The sequence below is a fragment of the Rhinopithecus bieti genome, unplaced genomic scaffold, assembly GCF_001698545.2.
Source record: "Rhinopithecus bieti isolate Rb0 unplaced genomic scaffold, ASM169854v2 scaffold_2339, whole genome shotgun sequence".
Lineage (NCBI taxonomy): Eukaryota > Metazoa > Chordata > Mammalia > Primates > Cercopithecidae > Rhinopithecus > Rhinopithecus bieti.
The window spans coordinates 1,094,719-1,101,395 of record NW_016803819.1 but is presented as its reverse complement, the minus strand read 5'-3'; positions in this window follow the sequence as shown (position 1 = coordinate 1,101,395).

Genomic DNA, 6,677 nt, shown 5'->3' with positions numbered 1-6,677 from the left:
AAGCCTGTAATCCTAGCACTTTAGGAGGCCGAGGCAGGCAGATCATTTGAGGTCAGGAGTTCGAGACCAGCCTAATTGACATGGTGAAACCCCGTCTCTACTAAAACACAAAATTGGCTGGGCGTGGTGGCAGGCGCCTATAGTCCCAGCTGCTCGGGAGGCTGAGGCAGGAGAATTGGTTGAACCAGGGAGGCGGAGGTTGTGGTGAGCCGAGATCACGCCACTGTACTCCAGCCTGGGTAACAAAACTCCATCTCAAAAAAAAAATTCTTATCTTTTCTTGTCATAAGAGATGGGATCTTGCTGTGTTGCCCAGGCTGGTCTGAAACTCCTGGGCACACATGACCTGCTTGCCTTGGCCTCCCAAAATGCTAGGATTACAGGCATGAGTTACCACACCCAGCCAATTGTGTGGTTTTAACTCCTGAGGAATCCCAAGTATCTTTCTACACAAGCTTAATTATATGGATGGAATTGTTATGTGGTTGAGGTGCTGTGACTTCACTGTCACACATAGACCATTTCAGTTTATTATTTAGTTCATGAGAATAAAGTCATGGAGGTTCATGATTATAGACATATGGACCTGGATGGGGGTCTAAAGGTAAGTCTCGAACATGAAATGTACATTAGCTACCTTTCAAAGATAGTGTTTGTCTATCCCTAGTGACCTCGAAAATATATAAGCAAAAAAAACCTGGACACCTTTTACAAAAGGAGAGAGTCTTTCCTTCTGCATCTCCCATCCCTGTGGCCTTCCTTGGCGAAAAGTGGAGGCAGGGATCTAAATCTTCTCAGAATTTCTTTTCTCAGTGGAAATCTTTGATTTACTCCAATCTCTGTGTTCTAAAGATGGGGAAAATGGAGGCCCAGAAAGTTGCAAGGAAATATAGGTATTCGATGATGAATGGATGTTCAAAACTACAAAAATTAGCCAGGCATGGTGGCACGTGCCTGTGGTTCCAGCTACTCAGGAGGCTGAGGCAGGAGAATGGCGTGAACCCGGGAGGTGGAGCTTGCAGTGAGCCGAATCGTATCACTGCACTCCAGCCTGGGCAACAGGGCGAGACTCCATCTCAAAAAATAAAATAAAATAAAATCAGACATAAACTAACAAAAACATCAATATATTCTTAAAAGGTGACCATTAAATAAACCTATGTAACCTACATAAATAAACATCTATGTAAAGTTATATGTTGCTACCTAACAAGCCACCTTAAAACTTATTGACTTAAATTTATAGCGACAGAAAGTACAACAGCGGTTACCATGGGCTGGGAGGAGGAGGGAAAGGGGGAACTATTGGTGAGCGGGTACAGAGTGTCAGTGTGGGATGATGAAAAAGTTCTGGAGATGGGTGGTGGTGATGGTTGCACAACAATGTGAATGTACTGAATGCCACTGAACCACACACTTAAAAATGGTTAAAATGGTTAATTTTATGTTATGTACATTTTACCACAATAAAAAAGAAACACGGGCCAGGCATGGTGGCTCATACCTGTCATCTCAACACTTTGGGAGGCCGAGGTGGGCGATTCACCTGAGCTCAGGAGTTAGAGACCAGCCTGGGCAACAGCTGGTCTGAAATTAGCCAGGCTGGTGGCTAATTTCAACATTTTGAAATACAAAAATTAGCCGGGCATGGTGGCAGACGCCTGTAATTCCAGTTACTAGGGGGGCTGAGGCAGGAGAATCGCTTGAACCCAAGAGGCAAAAGTTGCAGTAAGCCAAGATTGTGTCACCACACTCTAGCCTGGGTGACAGAACCAGACTCTGCCTAAAAAAAAAAAAAAAAAGAAGAAAACACTTGGTGACCTAAAACCACAACACTTTTAGAGTTAGAATTTTGGCCAGCTCATCTCTTCCCTGTATGGTGTCTGCTGGGACAGTTCAACTGGGACCGAAGCATCCAAGATGGCCTCCTTTGCCACACTGGTGCTGGCTCTTACCTGGGATGCCTCTCTTTTCCTCCATGTGGACTTTCAACCTCCAAGGCTTCCTTCTCCATGTTGCTGCTGTCTATAGCTGGACAGCCCGAACTTCTTTACAAGGCAGTTAGGTTCTCAGAGAGAAAGCAGAAGCTCTAGATCTCTTAAGATCTAGGCTTGAAGTCCCAGAAAGTTGCTTCCATTACCTCTCAGTAGTTCAGGCAAGTCATTTTGGTGGTACAGATCCAGCGTGGGAGGGGAGGACACACAGGTGAATTCAGAGGAGCATGGTTCCTTTAGGGCCATTTTGTAACAATCTACTACAGCCTCCATGCCAATTTATTAGCATTTCTCCATGCTCTGCCTTATCTTGAATTCTGTTCTAGTGCAGTATCTCCAGATTAGCACATAGGGTCATGGTTAAGACGATGGACTTTGGCCCAAGGCTTCAGATCTTGGCTCTGTCATTTGTTGACTGTGAGACCTTTGGCCAGTTCTTCACTCTCTCTCTGTTTCAGTTTTCTTACCTATAAAATGGGATGACAATAGTCTTTATGTCATCGTGTTGCTGTGAGTATTGAATGAATATGAATCAAAAGTTTAATAACAGTGCCAGGCACAAAGTAAGAACTATATAAGCATTTGCCATTATTGTTATTGTCATTGTCGTTATTATAATAAACATAAGAAGCAGTATGGTGGAGAAGGGAATATTTAAAGCTAAATAAGACAGAAAGGCTGGAAATGCTGGGATACATGGGACCTCCCTGCCTCACAGAGTTCTCACTTACATCTAAATCCTTTGCTGACATTTAAGCTTCTTTCCTTTTGTTCTGTTCACAGGAGACATGGAGAACAGCTGATCAACATCTCTCCATAATAATCCTCTGAACACCTGAAGACAGCTGTGAGAGCTTAAAGATTTGCTGAGGCTAACCTGGGCACAGGTAATTGTGTTGATGATATGTTCAAATGCATCTAAGTCTATACCTGGGTATAGTTGCTGGGTTATAAACAGACACGTCACACTTCTCTTATACATTTCAGGAAGCTGGAGCGCTGGGTCTTGTTTTCCCTGAAGGCATTAGGGAATGTGCCTGCTCTTTTTCAGAGCGTAAACCTAGAATAGGTTTCCAAGGAGGACAGTGTAAGCTGGGACTGAGAGGGCCACCCTGCTGGCCCCAAAGACCAGTTAGCCCAGGAGCCAATCATGTTGAACAGTTAATTAGCACCTATTGTTTATTACCGTGAGTTCTTTCTGAGCTTACCAGTGGCCCTTTTGCCTAATCCAATGGACACTTTTCTTTTTTCTTTGCTTTTTTTTTTTTTTTGAGATGGAGTCTCACTCTGTTACCCGGGGTGGAGTGCAGTCGTGCCATCTCAGCTCACTGCAGCCTCTGCCTCCTGGATTCAAGCTATTCTCCTGCCTCAGCCTCCCAAGTAGCTGGGACTACAGGCATGAGCCACCAAGCCTGGTTAATTTTTGTATTTTTAGTAGAGACAGCATTTCACCCTGTTGGTCAGGCTGGTCTCAAACTCCTGACCTCAGGTAATCCGCCCACCTCAGCCTCCCAAAGTGCTAAGATTACAGGCATGAGCCACTGAGTCTGGCCCCAGTAAGCACTTTTCTATCCTCAGCTTCATGGACAGCCCTGCAGCATTTGCCATCCTGTCTTATTTTGGAGTGAAGCAGTACATTGTGATGTATTGGAGCCAGAATGCCAGGATCCAAGTCCTAGCTCTGCCCTTTCCAGCTCCATTGACCTTGAGCAAGTTACTTACTCTGAATTTCATCATCTTTATCTCCATCTATAAAGTGGGGTTGATAATAGTACATTGTCATAAGGTTGCTTGAAAATTTTTAAGGCTATTTTTTTGGTAACCCTCTTAGCACAGGGGAGGAAAACAGTAAAAATTAAAAAAAAAAAAATTAAAAACCTCTTCTCCATTGACTTCTGGAACATTTGGTTCTTCTTGTGACTGTTGGACCAGTCCTTCTGTTTCTTTTGCCAACCTTCTTCCACTCATCCATGAAAAACTGGTGGTTTCCCCAAGATTCTGTCTTTGATCCTCCCCTCTTCTCATTTTGTATAACTTTCCTATGTTATTTCTGCCTTTGGTCTTCCAAACCACTGTGCCCTGATGCCTTCCAAACCTTTATCTCTAGGTTTTTTTCTTTGTAGAGTCCTTTATCTGGGTGGTCCAAGCTTCCTTAAATTCAAAACGTCTAAAGCCAGAACTTCCACTCTTGGCTATAATGGGGTAGTAACTGGTACTAGACCAGCCATCCCACCATTAACACACACACACACACACACACACACACACACACACACACACACCCCTGTAATCCCAACACTTTGGGAGCCTCCGTGGGCAGATTGTTTGAGCCCAGGAGTTTAAGACTAGCATGGTCAACATAGCGAAACCCTGGCTCTAAAAAAAAAAATCTTTTTTTAATTAGACAGGCATGGTTTCGCATCCTGTGGTCCCAGATACCCGGGAGCTGAGGTGGGAGGATCGCTTGAGCCCAGGAGTTCCAGGCTGCAGTAAGCTGTGATTGTGCCATTGCACTTCAGCCTGGGTGACAGAGTGAGACCCCGTCTCAAAAAACAAACCAAAACAAAACAAACATTAGTCAACTGTTTCAGGAATTGGCCAGGAGAGAGTACAAGTCTCTGATCCCTGGGAGAAGAGAAACTCATCTTTTTTTTTTTTTGAGACAGAGTCTCGCTCTGTCGCCCAGTCTGGAGTGCAGTGGCATGATCTCGGCTCACTGCAACTTCCACCTCCTGGGTTCAAGCAATTCTCCTGCCTCAGTCTCCTGAGTAGCTGGGATTACAGCCTCGTGCCACCACGTCCAGCTACTTTTTTGTATTTTTTAGTAGAGATGGGGTTTCACTGTGTTAGCCAGGATGGTCTCAATCTCCTGACTTCCTGATCCGCCCACCTCGGCCTCCCAAAGTATTGGGATTACAGGCGTGAGCCACCGCATCCGGCTGAGAAACTCCTCTTTTGTAAGCCCCGGAATCATTCTGGCTCTTTACCTGGGGGGCAATTTCCTGGTATCCAAGCAGGAAAAGGAGAACTTGCTAAGCTGAGGAGGCAGAGTTCAGAGTTTGGGGCAGCTGGGCAGCTGGAATCTGCAGGGTAGAACACTGGAGAGAGGATCTTGCAGAGGAAGGACTCCAAAAAATCCCCGTGGGGGTGTCCTCTGAGCACTTGGTTAAGAGCTGTGTTGCACATGTGACAGGTGAGACTACCCAAGGATGACCAGATACCAGCTTCTGTGCGGTGGAAGAAGCTGAGCAGCGACTGAGTTCAAGCAGCAATGGAGGGGGCGGGCATTAGAGTTATGGCTCAGCCTGAGTGGGAAAGCACTTTAACACTTTGTTAATGACACTCCAGGCATCCAGCTGGGACATCGAAGAGTTCACATCTTAAAAGTAAGGACCATAGCTGGGTGGGGTGGCCGAGGCAGGGGGGTGGGATGGTGGCTCGCGCCTGTAACCCCAGCATTTCAGGAGGCTGAGCAGGCTCAAGCTTGAACTTGAGCTCTTGAGCTTCAGCTCAGGTGTTTGAGACCAGCCTGGGCAACATGGTGAAACCCCATCTCTACAAAAACTACAAATAGACAGGTGTGGTGGCATGTGTCTGTAGTCCCCGCTACTCAGGAGGCTGAGGCAGGAGGATTGCTTGAAGCTGCAGTAATCCCTGATCACACCACTGCACTCCAGCCTGGGTGATGACAGAGTGAGGCCCTGTCTTAAAAAAATAAATAAATAAAAGTAAGGATCATAGTCTACAGCAATATTTCTTAAATTGTTGTCCCCTGACCATTAGCATCAACATAACCTAGAAATTTGTTAGATGTTACTGTTGGAAATGCAAATTCAAGGGCCCCACTTCAGACCTACTGAATCAGAAACTCAGGAGAAGAAGCCCAGAAATTTATGTTCTAACAATAGCTCTTCAGATGATTCAGATACAAACTAAATTTGAGAGCCACTGTCCTAGAGGACGGCCCACACTAGACATGCCCTAACAAAGCCTAAAACTACACCTTAACAAAATCCACAGGGGAAACAGAGCTTGAAGGTTGGAAAAAATATCTTGAATTTTCCAAAGATCTACCCTAACAAAGTTAAAAGCAAACCAAACAAACAAAAAACTTGTACACAAGCTCAAAGTGACCAGAAAATAACTGGCCTGCCTACTAGAACAAAAATAAAGATAACAGAATCCAGAATTTCTACAATGTATTAGCTGTAGTGTCCAGTATTACCATGAAAAATTAGTAGACATGCCAAAAAAAAAAAAAAGGAAGAAAGAAAATAAGTAAAACAAAAGTAGTCAATAGAAATTGACCCTGAGACTACTCAGATATTAGATGAAGCAGACGAAGACATTTAAGCAGTATTTATAAAGATATTTGTCCAGGTGAGGCGGCTCATGCATATAACCCCAGTACTTTGGGAGGCCAAAGCAGGAGAACCACTTGAGCCCAGGAGTTCGAGACCAGGCTGCACAACAAAGTGAGACCCTGTCTCTACAAAAAACTAAAAGAAATTAGCCAAGTATGGTGGTGCAGGCCTGTGGTCCCAGTAAAATGGGAGGCTGAGGCAGGAGGATTGATTGAGCCCAGGAGGTCAAGGCTGCAGTGAGCCAAGATTGCACCATGCATTCTAGCCTGGGCAACAGAGTGAGACCCTGTCTCAAAAAAAAAAAAAAAAAAAAAAAAAA